The sequence below is a fragment of the Aulonocara sp. 'chitande type north' Nkhata Bay genome, linkage group LG18 (assembly GCF_057382095.1).
Source record: "Aulonocara sp. 'chitande type north' Nkhata Bay isolate Kocher_YH1m ecotype deep benthic linkage group LG18, A_spYH_male_GT1.1, whole genome shotgun sequence".
NCBI classification, from domain to species: Eukaryota; Metazoa; Chordata; class Actinopteri; order Cichliformes; family Cichlidae; genus Aulonocara; species Aulonocara sp. 'chitande type north' Nkhata Bay.
Window position 1 is genome coordinate 18,983,386 of NC_141361.1, and position 22,422 is coordinate 19,005,807.

General features: G+C 36.7%; 1 long non-coding RNA gene across 2 annotated transcripts; it reads left to right on the top strand.

The window, feature by feature from the left end:
• Positions 1 to 17,596: 17,596 nt before the first annotated feature.
• LOC147308379 (uncharacterized) lies at positions 17,597 to 21,820 on the top strand. Of its 2 annotated transcripts, none has more exons than XR_015126194.1 (8): positions 17,597 to 17,822; positions 17,980 to 18,104; positions 19,602 to 19,733; positions 19,851 to 19,950; positions 20,069 to 20,128; positions 20,218 to 20,308; positions 20,475 to 20,632; positions 21,294 to 21,820. It is a non-coding gene; the product is annotated as an uncharacterized LOC147308379 (long non-coding RNA). The 2 variants fall into 2 exon arrangements; XR_015126193.1 differs by having other exon boundaries at positions 17,600 to 17,822; positions 17,980 to 18,109.
• Positions 21,821 to 22,422: the final 602 nt, after the last annotated feature.

Here is a 22,422-nt window from a genome sequence, read left to right on the forward strand (position 1 = left end):
GTTTACTGGGGAATTGCATAAACTTTAGTTCACATTTTGCCACAAAGCTGACATTATATTCATTTTTTGTGCTCTGATAACGACAAATAAACTCAATAAATACCTTATTTTCTTCAAATGGCGTCAAACTCTTTTGAAAGGGAAGATTCAAGCACTTTTGATGCCCATGCTCCACTATCTGCAGTCACAATTTATATGTCATCACATACTCAAGTATCAGAAGAGCAATTCATGCTAATGGAAGTAATTATACAGAAATTACAACCTGTCTGATTGAAAGACTACAAATGAGCAGGCATGTGGCTGAAATAGGTGCTTGTCATACAATTAACATATCTATCTGTGTATGACATACTTAACCACTGTGCTCTCACTGTTCTTAACTACCGAGATGAGAGGAAGGAAATAGACTGACATTTCCATAATCTTACATGAACACTGAATTTGACCTTGTGTTACTTAATACCCTGCACAGCTCAACACTTGAAAGAACTCTTATCTCGATTTTGATGAATTTCAGAAGGGGAAGTGGATACATCCTTTCCCCCTGTGTAAATCCCAAAGGTTTAAATCTACTCTCTTGATATTTAATATATGATAGTGAATCTGATATAACAGATAATAAAGATATCCTTTTTGTAATATCATGGAGCTCAGTACATTTTAAGGTAGCCAGAATTTGTTCCATTGGTGAAACGCTGGTGATGTATATGTATTTGAAGTCTTAAAGTAATAATCAAAGATTTTTCTACAAAATCTTAAATTCTTTGTTCATTTCTACAGCACTTTAGCTGACACTGCAAACTTTCTATGTAAGCTGCAACATGTGAAATGGTGAAAAGACTGGACAAACCGCAAAAAGCTAAGATAAACGATATGGCATAAGATAATCTTTAATATATATTCACCATACAAGAAAATATCCCCTACCCGACCATGTGAATTGTAGCCTCATTTTTCTGTTCTAAGAGGAATGGGGCCTGGCGTGGTCTTCTGCATTCAGAGACGCTTTTCTGCAAACCTTGGTTGTAAAAAAGTGGTTATTTAAGCTATTGTTATCTTCTTATCAGGTCAAAGCATCCTGGGCATTTTCCTCTGATGTCTGACACACACAAGGTATTTTGTTGAAGAGAACTGCTGCTGGTCATTAAGCATTATCTCTTTTTCATACTATTCTTTGTAAAACCTTGAAATGATTGTGTGGGAAAATCCCAGCAGATCAGCAGTTTGTGGAGTACTCGGACCAGGCTGTCTGGCACCAGCAGCCATATTACATTCAACGTCACTTAAATCACCTTTGCTCGCTTTGAACTTCAGCAGTTCGTGATTTCGACACGCTTAAGCATTGACTCGCTGCTACGTGACCGGCCAAGATATTTCCGTTGGCAAGCAGTTGAATTGCTGTAACTAATGAAGTGACCAGTGTGTGTAATGTGGTGTGATAATAAAAACAGTAACAATTATTGTAAGTAACGCGGTTGCATAATTTACAAGACACTTTGTACTATGTCAGATGGTGAAATTATAAAAAACAAAAATGAACTGCCATTACAGATTAGGTATTGGATCATTAATATTCATTCTTTTTTGTCCTTTTGAATATTTGATAGATGGTCATGCATAGTTTTTAGATTTATAATGAGCACAAGAGCCATATATCTATGTGGAATTTACTCAAGCATGGAGCTTATTATAATAAATAGAAAGGCTTTTGACAATTGCACAGAGTTCGATGTATATCATGACTAATTGGAGGTGACAATACCTCTACTGTCAGTAGTTTGAACTGTGAACCTGGCATTTTCAGAGAGAACAATCTCTGAACCAAATCCCAAACCTTTTCCGGTGGAGTTATGTGATGTTTTAAAGAGCTCCATAATGACTGATTGAGTTTAAAAGCTGAGGGACCTGGGTACCATTGAACCCCCAACCCTGACTGATATAACACAGTTAAATTATTCATTTGAAGTAATAGTCTTCCTGATGAAATATTCATCATTCTGTAATGAGGGATGTATTGATTTAAATAGCAGAGCTTTGTTGAAAGACCCAGCTTCAGCCAGTGCAAAAAGCATAAAGAATGAAAGGTATTCCACTGATCATCGTTTTGTATTTGATCAGCACTGAGCACTCATACTGATTACTAATTAGGCACTCTTATGTATAAACTATTTGGAGGAAATCATAGTTCCTTCATACAGTAGATTAGAAATCAGCAGTTACTGATAATGAAAACATTGTTACTCTTTATTGCATCATTTCATTCTGAACTTCATTTGCCTGAAGCATGAAATTGTGCAGACTGTTCAATGACCACTTGTTGAAGCTGTGTTACACTCTTTTTTTAAAAATTTTTTTAAAGGCAAATTTAGAGAACCAAATTAATTATCCATGGTGGTAATATTTAATAATACTGGGGTATTAAAGTATGTGCTTCTTGCTTAGGTACACTGTTGTGCAGCTGCAGATGAAAATGATTAACCACCACACTACAAACTGCAATTCAAATTTTCTAAAAAGTTCAACACTGAAACTATGGCACCGGAGCCTTTCACAGATCTAAGAAAACAGCAATTTACATATCATAATGGATGGTTTGACCCTGATGGACAACTTCCTCTTTGTCACAGCCTATATGACTATTTTGGAAATAAAATAAAGTATGGAATAAACAAAAGGAAAGCTGCAGATTTAACACATTTTAATACCTCAACATGTACAATAGTAACTATTTGCAGTCTTGTAACAAATTTTAACAGCTATTTATTTGAAGCAACAACATTTAAAATGTGAAGTTGCTGTCATATAGCACCATTGATGTTCTAATGAAGCAATAAACAGCTTTCACTGAAACAGGCAAGATGAAAAGCTTTTTTCCCTACCATGTTCCTGCACAGCCTGATACTAGCTTTGATCTTTGTGCAGTATGGTCGTCGTTATAAACGAATCCTGTCAAGAAATCGCTATTTGTGTGAAAACACAGTATTGGAGGGGCTGTCAGACAGTTTATGGCAGAAAATAATGCCTTAGGATAACTTTGTTTACATCAGTGGAGAACGTGATAGCGTAGCATAACAGGTTTGAGTGCCAGTTTAGAGGATGCGCGTTAAGGATAAAAGAAGCACCATTTGTCTTGGGTAAGCATCGGCCTACGTCTGCTTCATGGCATAAACTGATGATTGAACATGACATATTGAGGGGGCTGAACAGGGCTTTGGAGAATTATGACACAATCATAAACACATAAGAAAACGTGTCCCTGCTGGCTAGCATTAATTAAAATACAATACTAGAGCACTTCTTTATTTAGCTGAAAAAAATCTTGGGACAAAAACTTGGAGTACTTTATAGGAACAGACGATTAGGTTTAAATTATTAAGTATGACTTCATTTGTGATATTTTGTAAAATTATACTGGACAATACACAAATACAACTGCACAATACAAAATTTTAAGTTATTAGATACAGCAGTTTTTATCTTTATCTTTGCCCAAAGACAAATCTCCACTAAAAATGGTGAGTAACAAAGGTCTACACTGTATGCAAAATGTTGAGGGTAAAGTTATATCAGGCACTACTACTAAGACACTAATGGATTCAGATTCATCTATAGTTTACGGGATGAGTAAAAAGACAAAGTAGAAATGGCAGTGGATGTCTATTCTGCTGAACTGATCATTATTGTCTATTGCAGAAAGTCCTGTAACTTAAAAGTAAAGTTCAGATATATGGAATAATCTTCTGAGTATTCGTCACAATATGAAGATTTTCATGTCTTTGGTGTTGTTAACCCATTCTATTAATGGCAAATATAATTAATTTTCAGCTCCTGTTAAATATTTATTATTCAACAGTGTTAAAGAAGAACTAGGTCAGCCCTGAATCTGAGCGGCAACAAATATGACAAAGTCATGAAAAAGTTACACCAATTAAATAATGATGACAAAAGTCTGGAATATTCATCAGAAAACACTTTGACTGTCATTACTGTTGAGTTTTTGGCCTGCCCCATGCACTGAAGACTTCACTGTGAAGAAGACGTGAAAATGATTAATGACTCGTAAATCATGATGATTGAAATACCTTACTGGTTCCATTAATTACGGTATTGCTTTTACATTGTGCCATGCATGAGATTATTTTCAATCATGTCTGTTCCTGATATTTAATGAGGTTTTTTGCAAGTAATTAATGCTTAATATAACAAATATTTTTCTACCTATCCCCAAAGAAAGAGACATCCATTGATGTTCTTTTGCTTTGATGTTCACCTTTCTTTTTTTGTTTTGTTTTGTTTTTTTGTGAGATGTGAAAAGTTCCATTCACAAATATCCCAGTTCATTCATTCCCATTGATTAGTGGTCTAAAATACGTTTAAATAGTATATCCAGGGTAAAAGTTGCATAATATTTGGTTGAACGTTGAAAGTTAAATTACTGCCTTGATTACATCTAGTCATTATTTTTAAAATGCAAAGATGTGTTGTTATTTTTTACTAACACAACATTTGAAATAGTTAACAGCCACATGATGTCCACTGCAGGACATCATGCAGTGGACTAATATTATCTTACAGCACTTTTTTAATCATAAAAAAGTATCTATGTCATTTATTTAGAGCTATGCATGTATTATGAACTGTTCCCACGTGGAGTGGTGAAGTAATTATCACTGCTGCCTCACAAACATATTGTGTCGGTTGTTTGAAGGGTTTACAGAGAAGCTGAGAAGTAAAAGCATCCTGTCACCTTCTAAAGAACTGAAGGCGGTTTTATTCAACAAAATCATGTTTAGTGTCTTCTCATTGCGTTTTTGCTAGGTTGAGATGTTTAACATTTATTTGTAATTACTGTTTCATCCCTATAAAGGGGTTAGCACAATTAGATTTATTCCTCAATTAAACAATACTGAAAACATATATACAACAATGTGTAGCTGAACATGTAACTGTTTACTGGGGTTTCCATTAGATTTAAACTTTTATTACAGAGAAAAATTGCAATTTTCAGCAAATCCTTGTAACTCCCTGTGGGAAAAGGTATTAAATAAAGTCTATAAAACAAAAAGAGCAAGGGTTATCCTAAAACTTTGATGTTTTATGATGTTTTTATTACAACATGAATTGTTGATGTCTGTTTTTATTATAGCATGATGATGTCAGCTTGTTATGGCATCATTGTGGCATTGTAGGGCACTGTATTGACATTTTTTTAAAAGTGTCTTGTACATCTTGCTCCATGACGTTCACTTGATATATTTTTCATTGTCCTGGATCTTTGATCCAGTGTTTTGAGTTTTTTGTTCTGGAGTCCACTGAAGTTATGAAATGCTTGTGTTCAAGTTCTGCATTAGTTATTTTGAATTTACTATTCTCTAGCTCTTTTGAGCTTGTTATTGTTTGTTAGTTGTTCCTTGGTTCCTTTGGGGATTATGTTAGTTGCCCTTTATATCCAGTCTGTCCCAGTCTTCAGCGTCTCCTGTGATAGTCAGTCTTTCTCTCCAAGTTTGTTTACCTTTTGTCACCGCAGTCATGTCCCTGTATCTGTCCAGCCCAGTATCACGACAAAATATTTAACAGATACACCAGTTCCCCCATGTCCATGCAAAAGTTGCAGTACTGTATATCGAAGTTGCAGTTACAAGGGGAGGTAATGCGTTTTAGCTGTGTTCCCAAGTGTGTTCACTCTGCACTAATCCCCCAGTGTGCGTCTCTCTCTGTTCTTTGTTATGTCCTCCTTCAGTATGAGCGTATAGCCTCTGCAAGTCTGTTTTACCTCTCTGTTCATACTAAGCTCAGTTATAGTGTTTGCTTTTTGACCAGCATTGAATAAAGCTGCATTTTGAGTTTAACTCTGTCTGGTCCACACTCTGTTCTTTCACCGCCACCTCATGACAGTATTACTTGATATGGTTTCTTGAAATTCTTTTTCAAGGTCATCTTCCATCATGGAAGCCACAGCACTAATAATGAACGTCAAGGTCAAACACGTAGGTGTTCATGTCCCCTAAGGCCTGCATGGTTGTAGGACCAGGTGACCCTGAATCCTCCCTTAGTTATGCTGCAATAGACATAGGCTGCCGGGGGATTCCCATGATGCATTGAGTTTTTCCTTTCCAGTCACCTTTCTCACTCACTATGTATTAATAGACTTCTCTGCATTGAATCATATCTGTTATTAACCTCTGTCTCTCTTCCACAGCATGTCTTTTATCCTGTCTTCCTTCTCTCACCCCAACCAGTCGCAGCAGATGGCCGCCCCTCCCTGAGCCTGGTTCTGCCGGAGGTTTCTTCCTGTTAAAAGGGAGTTTTTCCTTCCCACTGTTGCCAAAGTGCTTGCTCATAGGGGGTCATATGATTGTTGGGTTTTTCTCTGTATCTATGAAGCGCCTTGAGGCGACTTATGTTGTGATTTGGCGCTATATAAATAAAATTGAATTGAATTGAATTGAATTGTTGTACAGTTTGAAGACAATCCATAGAAAATTTTGGATAATATAAAACTTACTTACTGTACATTTACCATCAAACAAAATTTGAAAATGGCATCTTGAAAACTGTGGTTGTTATCAAGATGCCAAACAAACAAAATGAACCATTTACATACTTCCTCTCTTTGGAGGAAGAATAATTGAGCACCACAAATTTAAAAGAAAACATAGCTTCTGTTGTTGCTGCATTTAACCAGCTGATGGAAGAGTCCGTTATTTTGTAATTGTTACCTGTAGTTTACTTTCTTTACTTTTTCTTTTCTTTCTCTTGACGTTCGTTACTGGCACTCAGCAAGGTAAAAACAAAAGAAGAAGAATTACACCTGAAAAGACGAAAGCTGACATGATGATTTCATTTCCCATTCAGTTTATAAAATATCTACAGTGCCATGACAAAGTATTTACCTCATTCCTGATATCTTAGTTTTTTCATAACTGACATGGAAATTCCAATATCAGACAACATTAACCCAAGTTAATACAAAATGATTTTAATCATTAAAAAAATGATTTTATTTATTAGGGGAAAATGGCAAACCTACCTGGTTCTACCTGGTGAAAAAGAAAAATGAAACAAAGTCATTGACATCCATCATTCTGGAAAGGGTTACAAAGCCATTTCTAAGGCTTTGGGATTCTTATAATACATAGAACTAACAGCATTTCGTGAAAAGAAAACCATACCAAATATCAAACATTGTGATGGTAGTGTGATGGTCGGACCTGGGCGACTCTCCATAATGGAAGGAACCATGAATTCCTCTCTTTACCGGTAAATCGTGAAGGCAAGGCAAGGCAAGTTTATTTGTATAGCACAATTCAACAACAAGGTGATTCAAAGTGCTTTACAGAGACATTAGAAACAAGAACAAATAAAAAGCATGATTTAAAATTGATTAAAACAAGCAAATAAACTAACTAATTAACAAACAAACAAACAAACAAACAAAACAGTATATAAAATCAAAACAGATAAAATCAGAACAGTAGATAAAATCAGTAGTTAAATGTAAGTTTTGAAATTTAAGCTTAAAGTGTGGATTTGGTGCTTTATTCAAATGCAGCTGAGAACAGGTGAGTCTTCAACCTGGATTTAAATAAACTGAGTGTTTCAGCTGATCTGAGGCTTTCTGGGAGTTTGTTCCAGATATAAGGAGCATAAAAGCTGAATGCAGCTTCTCCGTGTCTGGTTCTGACTCTGGGAACTGATAAAAGACCGGATCCAGATGACCTGAGGGATCTGGAAGGTTCATACTGGGTCAGGAGGTCATTGATGTATTTTGGTCCTAAACCATTCAGAGCTTTATAGGCCAGCATCAGAACTTTAAAGTCTATCCTCTGACGGACAGGCAGCCAGTGTAAGGACCTCAGAGCTGGACTGATGTGGTCCACTTTTTTGGTCTTAGTGAGGACTCGAGCAGCAGAGTTCTGAATGAGCTGTAGTTGTCTGACTGATTTTTTAGGTAGACCTGTAAAGATGCTGTTACAGTGATCAAGCCTACTAAAGATGAATGCATGGACTAGTTTTTCCAGGTCCTGTTGAGACATCAGATCTTTTATCCTTGATATATTCTTGAGGTGATAGTAAGCTGACTTTGTTATTGTCTTAATGTGTTTTTCTAAGTTTAGGTCTGCATCCATCACTACACCCAAATTTCTCGCCTGGTTTGTGGTTTTTAGATGTATAGATTGAAGTTCTCTGGTGACCTGTAATCGTTTTTCTTTGGCGCCAAAGACTATTACCTCAGTTTTGTTTTTGTTTAGCTGGAGAAAATTGTGGCACAACCAGTCATTGATTTCCTCAATGCATTTACCAAGAGCCTGTACAGGGCCTCGGTCTCCTGGTGACATTGTGATATATATTTGTGTGTCATCTGCATAGCTGTGATAGTTTATTTTGTTGTTGTTTATAATCTGTGCCAGTGGGAGCATGTAGATGTTAAACAGAAGGGGTCCCAAGATGGAACCTTGGGGAACTCCACATGTGATACTTGTCTGCTCAGATGTGAAGTTACCTATTGATACAAAGTATTTCCTGTTTTCTAAGTATGTTTTGAACCAGTTTAGTACAGTTCCTGAAAGACCTGTCCAGTTCTCCAGTCGTTTGAGTAATATGTTGTGGTCAACTGTATCAAATGCTGCACTGAGATCCAGTAAAACTAGGACTGACATTTTTCCACTGTCTGTATTCAGACATATGTCATTAAACACTTTGGTCAGAGCAGTTTCAGTGCTGTGGTTCTGTCTAAAACCTGACTGGAAGGCATCGTAGCAATTATTCTGTTTTAAGAAGTAACTGAGCTGTTGAGAAACTGCTTTTTCAATGATCTTACTTAAAAACGGGAGATTTGAGATCAGCCTGTATAGTTGTTCATTTGTGTCTTGTCAAGATTGTCCTTTTTCAGTATAGGTTTGATTACAGCAGTTTTTAGTGATTCTGGAAACACACCTGATAATAAAGAAAAGTTGACGATCTGTAACAGGTCTGACTCTAAAGTCTTTGAGACCTTTTTGAAAAAACTTGTTGGCAGGACATCTAAACAGCAGGAGGAGGAGTTCAGTTTACCTAAGATGTCCTCCAGGTCTTTGCTGTTAATAGGTTGAAACTGTTTCATGGTGTTTAAACAGTTTTTTGGTGGACACAGTACATATCCTGGATCTGCTGTTGATGTACCAATTGCTTGTCTAATTTTCTGGATTTTTTCAGTGAAGAATTTGGCAAAGTCATTGCAGGCCATGGTCGAATGGAAGAATATTCAGTGATTAGTATGTGCCCATGTGTCTGAAGCACGTGGGCACTTGGGTATTGCAAGTTTACCTCTAAATGGCTCAAAAAAAAAAAAAATTAAAAAGAAGAAGAAGGGTTTGAAGTGGCCCAGTTAGGCCCAGACTTCAATCTAATTGATGCTTTCACATGGCCTTGAAACTCTTGAAATTGAATTGAAAACCCTCCTGTGTGGCTGAATTAAAACAATTCTGCAAAGAAGGCTCAGCAAAAATTCCTTCACAGTGATGTGAAAGACTTACTGCTAGTTTTCAGAAACACTTGATTGCAGTTCTTGCTGCCAAGCAAGGCAAAACCAGTGTTTAGGTTTAGGGCAAAATAATGTCTATTAAATTTGTTTGATGATCCGAAACATGTCAGTGTAAAAACTTTGCCAAAAAAATGAATTCCAAATATTTTTTCACAGCACTGTACCCTCACTTTAAATGGTCAATAACCCACTATCTTATATAAACAAAAGGTAAAAAGTAAAATATTTCTATTTATGCTCTGTTTTTTTAATTGTAGCAAAATAAATAGTTTAACAGGCTATAGCTACACTGTATTTACTATATTTACTTGTCAGTAACATTTATGCTGCATTGAAAAACAAATCAAAACAAAACAAAACAAAGAGATAAAGACACTTTGACTTGGCAGTATATCGTTCTGCTTTTTGTGTTGCTCCCTGCTGAGGCAACATGGCAAAGCAGCACAGAAAAGCAATAACATAATAAATAATACGCAGGGGGTACTGCAAACAGTCCTCAAATTGGATCATAATAATAAAACAACACAAACAAACATTGTAAAAGAAAAGGTGTCTTCTAAAGTCTGCTCGGTTATTTGGACTGTCATGCAGTTGCACTTCTGACATTAATAACTTGTCAGGAACTGTACTGAAGACCAGCGTTGTAGTTCTGGAGTTGTTTCGTCTTTCACAGATTTGAGCTATAAAAATGTATCTTGGTTTAAAGATCATGCTTGCAGGTTTCCTGTTTCTAATTTGGTTGACATTTCAGTTAACGTCTGTTGGGAGACTTAGGATGGGTTTAGCAGGCTAAAGTACAATCAGTTGATTGCTCAAAGCTAAAGTAGAGAAGGCTGAGTTGAAGAGCCATGAAACGTGCTGCAGAGGGATTGATTGATATTCTGCTCTACACGAATATGTGATTACAGCAAAGCAATACTCAAAAAGAGATATAGGACCACAGCAGGAGAGGTTGAGGACAGTGTCCATTCAGTTACTGACATTAATATGTACAACAATACAGAGCAGTCACTTGCAAAATTACACAGAAATTATACTGCTATTAAATTCAATTTGCAAAAGGTTAACTATGGTTAAAAGAGGTGACTTTGTATAAAAGTGTAGCAAATCATAGAGGACTTTTGCTAAGTAGCTGCAATTACAAAAGAGAGCACAATCATTAAGTCATCATTAAATAATTTAAAAATAACCTACTAATGTATGTATAACACCAGACATAAAAAACTATGACAAAACCAGTTGTTTGATTGAATTGATCCAATGTACACTGCCAATGTAAATTCACTGTTAATGAATTAAATTTTTCATTTGTTCCATCCGTTTCTGTCCACAATTCACAAGAATTCACAAGAATCGCTGCCACTCTGAGAATTTAAGTTACGTACAATGATCACCCAATGGGTCTTTATCCAAACTGTGCTCAAGATCAGCATCACGTTTGTCATTTTCTTTTCATTTTCACTTTTCCAACTAGAGGGCTGGTCAAATTTTATAGAAACTTGTGCAGAGTGACCACCCGATGGGTCCTTTTGTTGTGCTTAAATTCAAGTCAAGATTTGTCATTTTACAGGCAATAACTTGTTAAGTGAGGTTCATGACCAGGAAGAGCTATTATGTCTTCTGATTTTAATTATTTTTAATAATTTTACCATTGACAATACATTTTTCTTTCAAATACTATGTTAAATGTGTGAATTCCAAAAACACGCAGTTACGTATTGGTGATTCTAAATTGCCCATAGGTGTGAATATTTGTACTTTAAAATCTGCAAATGCAAATATTAAAGGGGAGGCATGCTTTAGCACTGAAAGCTGCACCAGAGATTTCATACAAAATTGTATTATATCATGCCAAACTTAATCTAACATATTTTCTTCAAAAATCCAGGCTGCATGCTATCTTAATGTGGTAATGATAATGATAAACCATGATAATTTATACAGTGTCTGAGGTGGTGCTGCAGACTGTGGCACGTAGTCAGTGATACAATGTGGGTGGCTGTATTAATCTTTTTAAGCATTATTTATTTATTTATTTATTCACGTTTTGTTGCCTGGAGGATATACAAATCCTAATATTTGAGTTAAAGTTATGATGCTTACAAAAAAACTGTTTGTCAATCTGCTACATGGAAACGGGATGTAAATCTTCCCCCATAACATCCGAGCAAAGGCAGATGAGTCTTAAAATGTTATTTTTCCCATTTCTGCAACAACACCATCTTGGAAGCAGCTCTGTGTGGGCAGAGGACACAGCAAAAGTGCAAAATAGCATTTCATCTTTTTAACTGCTTGTGAAAAGCGAGGTGTTATCTAATGAAATCTAATGAAAATGAGAAACACTATTCCCCCCGCAGAGTCAACGCCAGAAGAATGTCAGAACAACTGAGCTCTTGCCCCCACTGCCGCTCCTGCTTCCTTCTTTCATAATGAATTTAACAAGCTTCCATAACGAGGCTATTATAGACTCGAGCCTCCCAGCCGAAGAGAGAATTAGATAAGAGGGCACCTGGACACTTCAGCAGCCATCAAAATAGATGCCAATCACATTAGCCAAGGTCTGTGTTCTCCCTTGTTTTTCTCCCAAAAGACAAGCCTATACAATCATCCAAAGGATTTATCACTCTGATTTACTGTTTTCATTTTCTTCAGACAATATGCTGTCATTAAAAATAACTTTATAATATATTAAAATCTAAATAAAGTAAGACACCTCTTTGTCTTGTCAAGTGTCTTTATAAATATAAGAGAAAGCTGAGACATCTCTGGGAGAGCACAGCAACTGACGGCCTCTGATAGATTTAATAATAATAATAAAACATTTTAAAAATGCTCTGAGGATTTGCATCAGCAGTAAACCTTAATTTAAATGTGTAAAATAGATGAAGACTCAATGGAACAGGACTTGGAGCTGGCCATCGGTGAGGCAATACTTAGGAAAGGTTTGAACTAAATGTTATCATGGCAACATGTCACCAAACCCGATACCAATCCTCCCCCAGAAAACAAGCCCTTGTTTAAACTGCTATTAAGATCTACTCTTTAAAGTGGCTCTAGTGGCTGTGCACTGCAAAAGCCTATTTATTTTTTAGTTCTGTGACCACTAACCACGTGACAATAACTTCCTGGCTTTTTGGATGCGTTATAATATAGGATCAAATTAACAAAGCCCTTGTAACAGAGGCTTAGAGAGTCGTCAGTTACTCCTTGGAAACCACCAGTCGCTAGGAAAAAATGTTTATTCCCTCAATGTTTGGCAATAGCCTCCTCCGTGGTCACCCATAGTTTGCATGAAAATCACTGACCTGTCTGGAAACACTGACCAAATACTCTCATAGCAGTGGTGAAATTGAAAAATGTGACAAAAACTGGAAATGAAGCCAGTTGTGGTTTTTGAAAAGTATTGGCGATAGGGCTGAGGCACAATTTTCACTTTGAAGGTAAACATTCTTCTTTTCTGGTTTGCACTTTTTCAAGTTAGTAGTAAGCAGATTATTCATTGTCTTCCAAATTACAGGTAACCACCTCCTAGTGGCCTAAGCTATCACATGGAAGTTTTTGGTACAGTACCCTCTTTGTAAACAATTTCACCCAGCAAAAGCCAGCAACCTCAAAGAGCCACACAACAAGCAGTCAAAGAATACACAGAGCTTTTCTAAAATGTGTTTAACTTTAGATAAGTGTGTCCGATTGGTTAATGATGATGTAAACATCATCATCATATGGTGAGCGCAAAGCTCTGTGCAGTTGCCCACATGTCAAACCATTTTTTGTAAACTCTTGTTCATGGAGAATTTACTTTATAATGCACTAGACATGCAAACACCTCAAGAGGTGGATTTCAGTGAAGTATAACAGGAATGACCGCTCAGCCGTGGTGAGCTATCCAGCTATCTGTGTCCACAACAGACTCTAACAAAGGCTTAAGAGTATAGACAGTAAGTGTGTGCTTAAGTCGAAGATTGTGTGTGAAGCATGCCAACACAAAATACAGTTAGTGTAGGTAGTGTAGATTTCTGATCCATTATAGTCAGGGATGGACTGGTAACCTAGTTATCTTAGTGAACTTCTCAGGCCACATACTCCTGATAGAACACTTAAATCTACTACTCAACTACTTCTGACGCAACCTAGATCTCGGCTGAAGTCTCGGGGTGACCGTGTGTTTGCTCTGGCTGCCCCGGTACTGTGGAATAACCTCCCTCTCGCTATCCGCGCCTCTGATTCTATTGCACTTTTTAAATCATAACTAAAGACCCACTTATTCAATCTTGCCTTTCGTTCTAGTTAACATTTCACTTGTGATTTTACATTATGCACTTTTATGCTCATTTAATTCCTTGTTTGTTCTGTATCTGCTGCTTCACCTACAGTATGTATAAGTGACAATTATCTGCTTGCATACCTAGTACTTGCTTTGGTCCTATTTCTATGTCTGTTATCTTCCTTGTATTCTCTATGTTACTTGTTAAGCACCTTGGTATACCCTTGTGGTAAAAACTAAAACAAAAAAAATGGATTAGGGAGGGAAACTAAGCAAAATGAATAGCTGCTTTGACCATAAGCCACTGCTAACAGCTAAAGTTTAACTTTTACAATCCTGATTAAAAACAAAAACTGGAAAAAAAATACTGGACCAAAACGCAGGACTTTCTGGTTGGTGACAGCAAGTCTATTTAGACTGAATAAACAATCAATGAAGTACAGTTTCCCAATAACGTGGTTTCCTCTGTGACAAGTTCCCGTGCATTGAATTCCAGACACAATATTTACAGATAGTGCTCAGCTCCAGCCACACTCTCCGCACAGCTTTCCCGGTTAAAACAAGACATGGCGATTAGTTGACGTTTCTCAAAAACGAAGACCAAAGACAGCTTCACCTTAGTGAGCCAGGGCCTTACTGACTGTGTCACTCAACAATCCAGCTTTGACTAAAGCTCTGTTAAAAAGTGAGTTCCTGATGAGGATAACCAACAGCAGGTAAGCTTGATTTTAGACAGGTGTGGCTGGCTTAAGGGTGGGAAACTCTAAAGGCCTAGTGTAGCCTGTAAACTGGCACACTGAGTCGCACACACACACACACAAACACACATGGGGGAAACGAGGGACATGGAGCAAACAACAAGACAAAACAAAAAGAAAACAAAAATGCAGGTCGACCTGCGAGGACCAACGGACCATGACAATATCATTACTGGGTCTTTATGATGCTGATTAACAAATGGTGACAACTGTCAGGATGAGGGGACAAAAGATTAAACTTTTCACCTGAGGCATTCCAGCTGACATCAGAAAGGAAGAAAGAAAGAAGACTGCCAAACAAAGCAAGCACTAGCCTGCGGGCAATAACTAGTCATACAATCCCATCAACACAACTGTCATTTTTGGGACTTCTTCTTAAGGATGTGGTGGGAAGATGGAGAGAAGCAAAAATAAAAGGAGAAATAGGATTATTAACAAAAATATACTTCTTGACAGAGCTTGACACTGCATATGCTGTAATTAAGACGGGAAATGGTCTGCATGATAGCATTGTGCTTCAAAATGTCATTTTGAAAGTGTGTACTCACTCAACAGTGTCTTATTGGGAATTTGTTTTCCCCAAGATACATGTCTGGATCTGGTATTAAACCAGCTTTAGTTAAATGTCACTGCCTCAGTGATTGTTGATTATATTATTGATCTCGGATCTTACTTCTTCTTCAGGGTCCTTCATCATTTGTCCTTGGTAGCCCCATGGCCTGTATAGCCACCACCCACAGCTTAGTCAGAATCTCCGCAGCCTCTCTTTCTTTTTTCGGTGTTCAGGAGAACTTGATTTCCTTCCTTAATGCTTTATAACCCTGCCACTGTCTCCAGGCAACTCAAAGGCTGTTGAGCTCGTTAAGTCTCTATCCCCTGAAGAGGCAGAGTTCCTTTAAGATTTTATGCTCTTATAGAACCTCTGTGTGTTTCTGGTGAAGATCAAATGATATTCAAAGACTGAGTACTTTAAAAATAATTAGAGCAATAGTAAAATAGGCAGTCTAAATCTTCATTAAGTTCCTGTTAATGTGGATATTTGAAACAGCTGTTTCTGACGGATCCATATAAAAGAGGAGAGATGGAAGACGGTCATTAATAGATGTATGACAGTTGACAAACACAGCCTTATGTCACATATTTTAGCATTATCATCATGAGACAGTTGAAAAGACATTTAAAGTCAAATGCAGCACATTTTTCTTACAACACAAAGCATAATAGAATATTTATAATTAGAGTATAATGATGTTTTACATTCTCTCATATTCTGTCGCATTAATCTTGGTAGTCTATCTTCTTATTCCTTTATTTTCTTCATCACTTTGTTTTCCCAACAAATTCACCTTATTCAAAATTAAAAAACCACCAGTCCTTGTTAAATAATATATCTGCCCACATTTTCTGAACCAGACAACCTCTAGTTGCCATTCCTTACATTCACTGTGATCCGTCACTTTCCCTATTAGGCAGTCTGTTATGCAGTCCTCCTCTTCCCCATCTCTGCCTCATCCGGATTGTCCAGAGCAACTGAGCCAAACTCTCCATCAGCCATCTGCCTACTGTGCCTGCCACCACCAGCATTTGGACCACAGGGGATCCAGGTAGTTTCTCTCACTTTCATTTGGGATTCTGATCTATGATGTTAATTCTCATAAGAAATCATTAATTTTACAACTTTATGTTTTTGAAAAAATGTTTACTTTTTCTTCCAAATAATTTCTTCTTATTGAATTAATAAAATGTATCAATAAATAAATTCTTTGTGGCACTTAAATATCTTTTTATATTTGTTTGTAACACATCCACTTTTTTTAATGCAACTATCTATAACTGATGTTGAGATGAGCTGCTCCAATATTCAGATGGTAGGGTAGGAATTAAGCGAGAGTGCAGTTTAGAGGTGTTTCTATCCATCAAGGACAGGAAACCATTGCGGTATCAAGCTCCTTCAGCAGGACCTAGATCCTGGTTCTGAAAGACCACTGTAGACACTGTCTGAACAGTGGCAAAAGATTTTATCTTGCAAATACTAGAAAAAAAATACAATCTGAGGTCAAATGTTGATGAATTTTAACCTAAAACAAAACTAAGAAACAGAAGTTTAAGAGATTTTATATTTGAGAACAGAGACAGAGAACTAAAAGAAATTCTGGTAGAAACTCTCTCATATAAGCAGACATAAGAAGGTAAAGACTGCTGCCAAAAAGCTGGCACCAGTACAGCACGAAAAACACCGGTGCTTTAAGTTGGAACTACTGGTACCACTGGATGTGAAAGGAGCTACAGTAAGAAATTCAAACATGATTCAAAGAAAAGAAAAAAAGACCCAGATTCTCTTCCCATGTAAACTACCCCAACCTCCCACTTTGTAAATGTCAGTTCTCAGATCTGTTGAAATGTGGGCTGGTTTCAGTGGGAAACAACACTGTAAAAAAAGTCAGTAAAATATACAGCAAAACACCGTCAAATTCCAACGGTAATGGAGCGTAAAATCAAAAACTTCCTTTTACTGTATTAAATAGATTGAATAACCGTTAATTGTGAGACTGGATAAAACTTTGTTTTTTACTGTAATAAAATGTTGAAATTATAAATATTTTCTGTGAAAACAAATAAATATGCATACATTTTACAATTACATATTGTAATGTTGAAAATGTCTGAAAAACTTAGATTTTACGGTATTATTTGAGTAAAACTACATCTTTTGGGGTTGTGCACATTGGAATTCACAGTATAAAGCTGTAGATTTTTAAGCAAACAAAAACATTCATTTTTACAGAAACAAGATGTTAAAAAATAGGGTCCACCGTAATAATACAACCAGTACATACCATTAAAAAAAAAGCAAATATCAGCAGTGAAAGACAATAAAACTGATAGTATTTTTTTATTTTAAAATTCAGATACTGATATACAGATTAAAAGTTAGGCCTGCAGTATATCATTGTTAACCTTCTGATAAAAAAAATCAACAGCAAAAGAAGATGTTAAAAATAAAGTTTATGGTTGTGAATAAAATTGATCTCAATAATCTTTTTTAATTATTATTTTAAAACAACTTTATGTTGTTGTGTTTCACGCCATATTATCAGACCACCTTAAGTGGGTCGGCCTTAAATTTTGAATTTGTGTGATCGCTGTTGATTGGTAGCTAAACTGCTGGTAAACTGTGTACAGACGTTTTACGTTCGAATTGCAGAGAAAAAAAATCTGGTAGCAACATTGTGCAGTATGAGCGAACCATTTCACCAAAAAAAGGGGAAGCAAGGTAAGACGTGGCTGCAGCGGTCTGCAGACGTGACTTCTGATCGAACCTCCTAAAGAAACAAAGAGCGACGTTACATTGCGGGATGACGTCACCTGAAAATGACCAATAGCGCGGTGCGCTGCTGAGCTGTGTGCCAACCGCTCTTTTTTTCATGCAGGAGACTCAAGTTGGCTTCGCTAACGGACACAGTTTTGAACTCGTATATTAGCGCCATTTATTGCTGCTTGGACCACAGCATCTTCGGAATTTGTAGACATCCTGGCAGCTTACAATTAGTTCGAGGTGAGGTGAGTACATGCAACTTCAAGTTATCTCTGTTATAAAAATCCACCAGCCCAGCGTTTATAGATAATTTTAGCAGTTCGTTTTTTATGAGTGAGGTTGTGAATTTAGTTAGCATTTGTGAGTTGAGTTAGCATTACTGTTGCGAGGGAAGCATTGCTCTGGATTAGTTTCTGTATATGGCGTGCTTAATTCGCTAGGGAGGAATTACCAAAGTACATGGAGTTATGTTAACGTGTAATTTCTGTGGTAAGGTAGTTCAGTCATCAAGGGGCTGCGTGCTTCATTGTAAACTGCATCGGAATGAGCCACGTTGTTTCTTTCGGTGTATTGAAGCAGGCTGCAAGCAGACATACACCAGGTATGGCGCGTTTAAGGCTCATTTTTACCGAAGACACTGCCCCCACCCATGTCACTGGTGTGGCGGTGGTTTCTTCGTTTACATGTGCAATGGCGATGTGTGAACGTCAGTGTCAGAACTCTAAAGAGTTAATAGCTCATCTGAAGAGCCATATTGTGGAAGGACACGTGGTCACTTGTCCAGTAAGAGGATGCACAAATACCTTTAGAGTTAAATCATCTTTTACTGCTCACATGTCACGTAAACACAGAGTTTTCAGACAGCAGCATTGGTGATTTATATAGAGAGTCTGCATGTCAATCATCATCTGTTCCAACCACATCAGATGACTTTGTACCCTTGATTTCCGAGCCTGCTGCACAGTCTATTACACATGAAGATAACATGGAAATGCCCCCTGAATTCTGTGATCTTTTTCTGAGAAACATTTCACTATTCTACTTAAAATTGCAGGGTCAGTTTCTACTGCCTGCTTCAACCATACAGAACATTGTAGAGGAAATGCAGAACATGCATGAGTTGGGACAGACATACAGTTTGGGTAAACTTGCATCACTGTTAAAAGATGACACATCATTATCAGAGGAGGACATCAACAAAGTCTGTGAGTCTGTCAAAAGCTATGATCTTTTTTCTGCATGTCATACCGGGCCATTGAGGACAGTGCACTCCAGAGCTCAGATCTTTAAAAAAGCCTTCAACTATGCAGAACCAAAGAAAATATTTTTAGGGAGAGATGAAAACAGAAAAGATAGGTTTGCCTATTATGTGCCTTTAAGAGAGACTTTGAGATGTCTGCTAGAGTCTGATCTGTGGCAGAAATCAGAAGAGCCCTCTACTGAGCCTCCTGCTGATGTTCTGTGTGACATAAGTGATAGTAAGCTGTTTTAAATAAAAGGATTTTTTTGGTCAAAACCCATTGACTTAATTGATTTCTATCCATTAACATCTTACATGAAGTATGGGTACCAAATGGTTCCATTGAAACACAGTGTGCTGTCACAATAATGGTGCTGTTAGTTTGGTACTTACAAAACACTGTATAAAAGTGTAGTATCAAGCAAGATCAGCTTCATATTTTAAGACCAAAGGTACCACTTGGTATAAATTGACCTTTATTCACATTCTTTTATCAGACATCTTGGAAATGGGGGGCAGCATAAGGAGTTCCATTACTAAGGTGCTGCCGGACCTGTCTGCCTCAATCCTTGAAATTGTACTGGAGGCACTACAATCATTAGGAGTGGAGACATCTGAGAAACAAACCAGTAAGTATTATGATTTCATTGCACAATAGCCATGAAGGACTTTCTGTTTTTTCTATTATGCTTTGGCCAAGGTCCAAAAAGTACAATTAATCTATTGTTTGTGATATTGTTTTACAGCACCAAATATGGAAATTTCAAGCCAGGCCAGCATATCGTCTCCATCTGTTTTAAGGTTTAAGGGTGGTGGCACAGCTAAGACCCAAGAGTCTCTTTCAAGGTTAGTAAAGTAAACAGATTCAAGAAGATATTTTACACATTTCTTTGTCGTCTGTCTCTAAATCTTATTTTGTCTTTATTATGATTAAAAAGGTTTGTTTTGTTCCTGCCCTTTTCAGACACTGAATTTGAGCAGAAACCATAAGGATACTCAAAGGACCTGTGACTCTCTGGAAATGGTGAGATTTCAGGTCATAATCTTTTTTTTTCCATTAAATTAATTTTCCTTTTTCCCTTTACAATATTGCTGTTTTGTTTTTGTAAACAGCATCAAATGAGAGAGACAGATGAAACAGTTTCAAGACAATGGCAGGAAAAAAATGCTGAAGATTGAAACAAACCTTGGCTGGAAATATTTGGTATGTGTTTTACCGTAAATCAAATTGTTGAAAAACATTCAGCTACACTGTAACACAGGGAAACTTGATTTGCACTTATTTTGTTACTTTAATTTCTTGTCTCATTATTTTTGTCAGTTATTATTGTTTATGGTGTATGCCCTTCTTGTTTTCCTTCTGAATGCAGAAGGTATCTAGCCAGTCCACAATGAAAGCTTCGTTGCACCCAATGAGTCTTCTGGCAGAAATGATGGCGGCTGTATTCTTTGGTTTCCCTAAACATCACACCCTGCCTGTTTATACGAGGCTCTTCAATTAAGTCTGCACCCAAAGATTCAATAAGAGGTAAGCAGTGGTATTATTCAAGTTTTGCTAAAGAAAGATGGACAGGAGACACTAATCTTAATCAGCCGAGCTCAGGTTCATGTCCAGGTGAGCAGTTTCATACGCTATAAAATGTAGATTGAATGATAGGTCTCATCACCATGCATTCAGCCATTAACTTCAAGTTCTATGATAAATCAATACGAAACTTAAATACGTTTTCCAACAAATTATGATTGTGATTAGGGCTGCGTTGTCTGTGTATCACTTTTACATAAGTAGATTTAAAGTATAACTATTGCCAAAACGCAACCTGGGCTGTTTTTTTGTTTTGTTTTTTTTACTGTATCGATTTTGATGTGCTCAAATTTATGCCCCGGCCCCCTAGTATTCCCATTCACTGGCTATTGACCACAAAACAAAATCACGGTCAATCTCAAAAACGGCTTGTTTGTCGTAATTATGCTTTTAGATATATGTTTGTCTCGTTTACAGTAAAAAAAAAAAACAACTGAAAAAAACAGCCCAGGTTGCATTTTGACAATAGCTATCCTTTAAGAACTGTATATTTTACACTTAAGAAATCATTTATCATTAGATCTGGTTTTGGCAGCACGTTTTGTTCATTTCTGTGCATTTTGCTCAAGCACTGATCAAACTTTGTCCATTTTTTTTGCTGCAGAGGGGATCCTGCCAGTCCAAAGTGAACTCCTGATGGACATTGAAGTACTCCTGCAGAGCTTGTATCTTCAACACCATGCGCATTAGAAACTCCACCGAGTCCTTTCCTTCACCAAGGCAGGACCCAGTGACTCATTACTGTTGATAGGTCAGGGGCAGGTAATATTTTGTTTCATGTTTATTCATTCCTCCATGGATTACCAGCCATATATATGGACACATGCTGTATTCTCAAGATCTATGCTGTTTTGTAGGAATAGAGAAAATAATATGTTTAGTCTGTTTTCAAATGGTATGTCAAATTTTCTCATTGTTTATCAGTAATATTCTCTACCTTGGTTGTATATGAGCATCTTTAGATTTTTCTATATTTAGCGGTTGCAAATGTAAAATGTACGGTAAACCATTTATGTTCCTCATATTGTACTGTATTTTTAGCGGTAAAATACCGGCAGCTGTGGTTGCCAGGAATTTACCGTAAAATGTATCTGGTCAAAATAAAATGCTGTAATTTGTTATACGATTTCACTGTGTTTTTTACTGTCAAAGGTTTTAATAAGGTTTAACATATTTCTGTTATTTTTACAGTTATTTACAATAATAGGGTCTATCCTATTACTGTTAAATTAACAACAAATTACTGTAAATATTATTATATTATTACTTTTTTTTTACTGCAAATATCCGTAAAAAGCTATGGAAAGTTGCATTTTTTACATTAAATTGCTGTATAATTGACAAATATATTTGGTTTTTTCTATCATGATTTTGGTAAAATAATACGTTGTCTACCTTAAGAATTAGGGTTACAAAACCAGTATACCGTATTGTCTTTTACAGATTCCACATTTTTTACACGGTATATTCCTGGCAACCACAGCTGCCGGTATTTTACCGTAAATTTGGCATATTTTTTTTTACAGTGAAGACAGAACTGCCTGTGCAATTCTAGCAGGTGGAGATGCAGAAACATAAAAATAAAATAAAAAAGGGGGAATAAAGTTGTCACAGTCAAAACAAAACCACACTATTTTGTCATATCCTTTATGAATAAGTTATCTTAATCCATGTAATCGCTTATTTTATACTGAAAATGGGGAAAATCTGACAGGAGTTGCCAAAAGTATAGT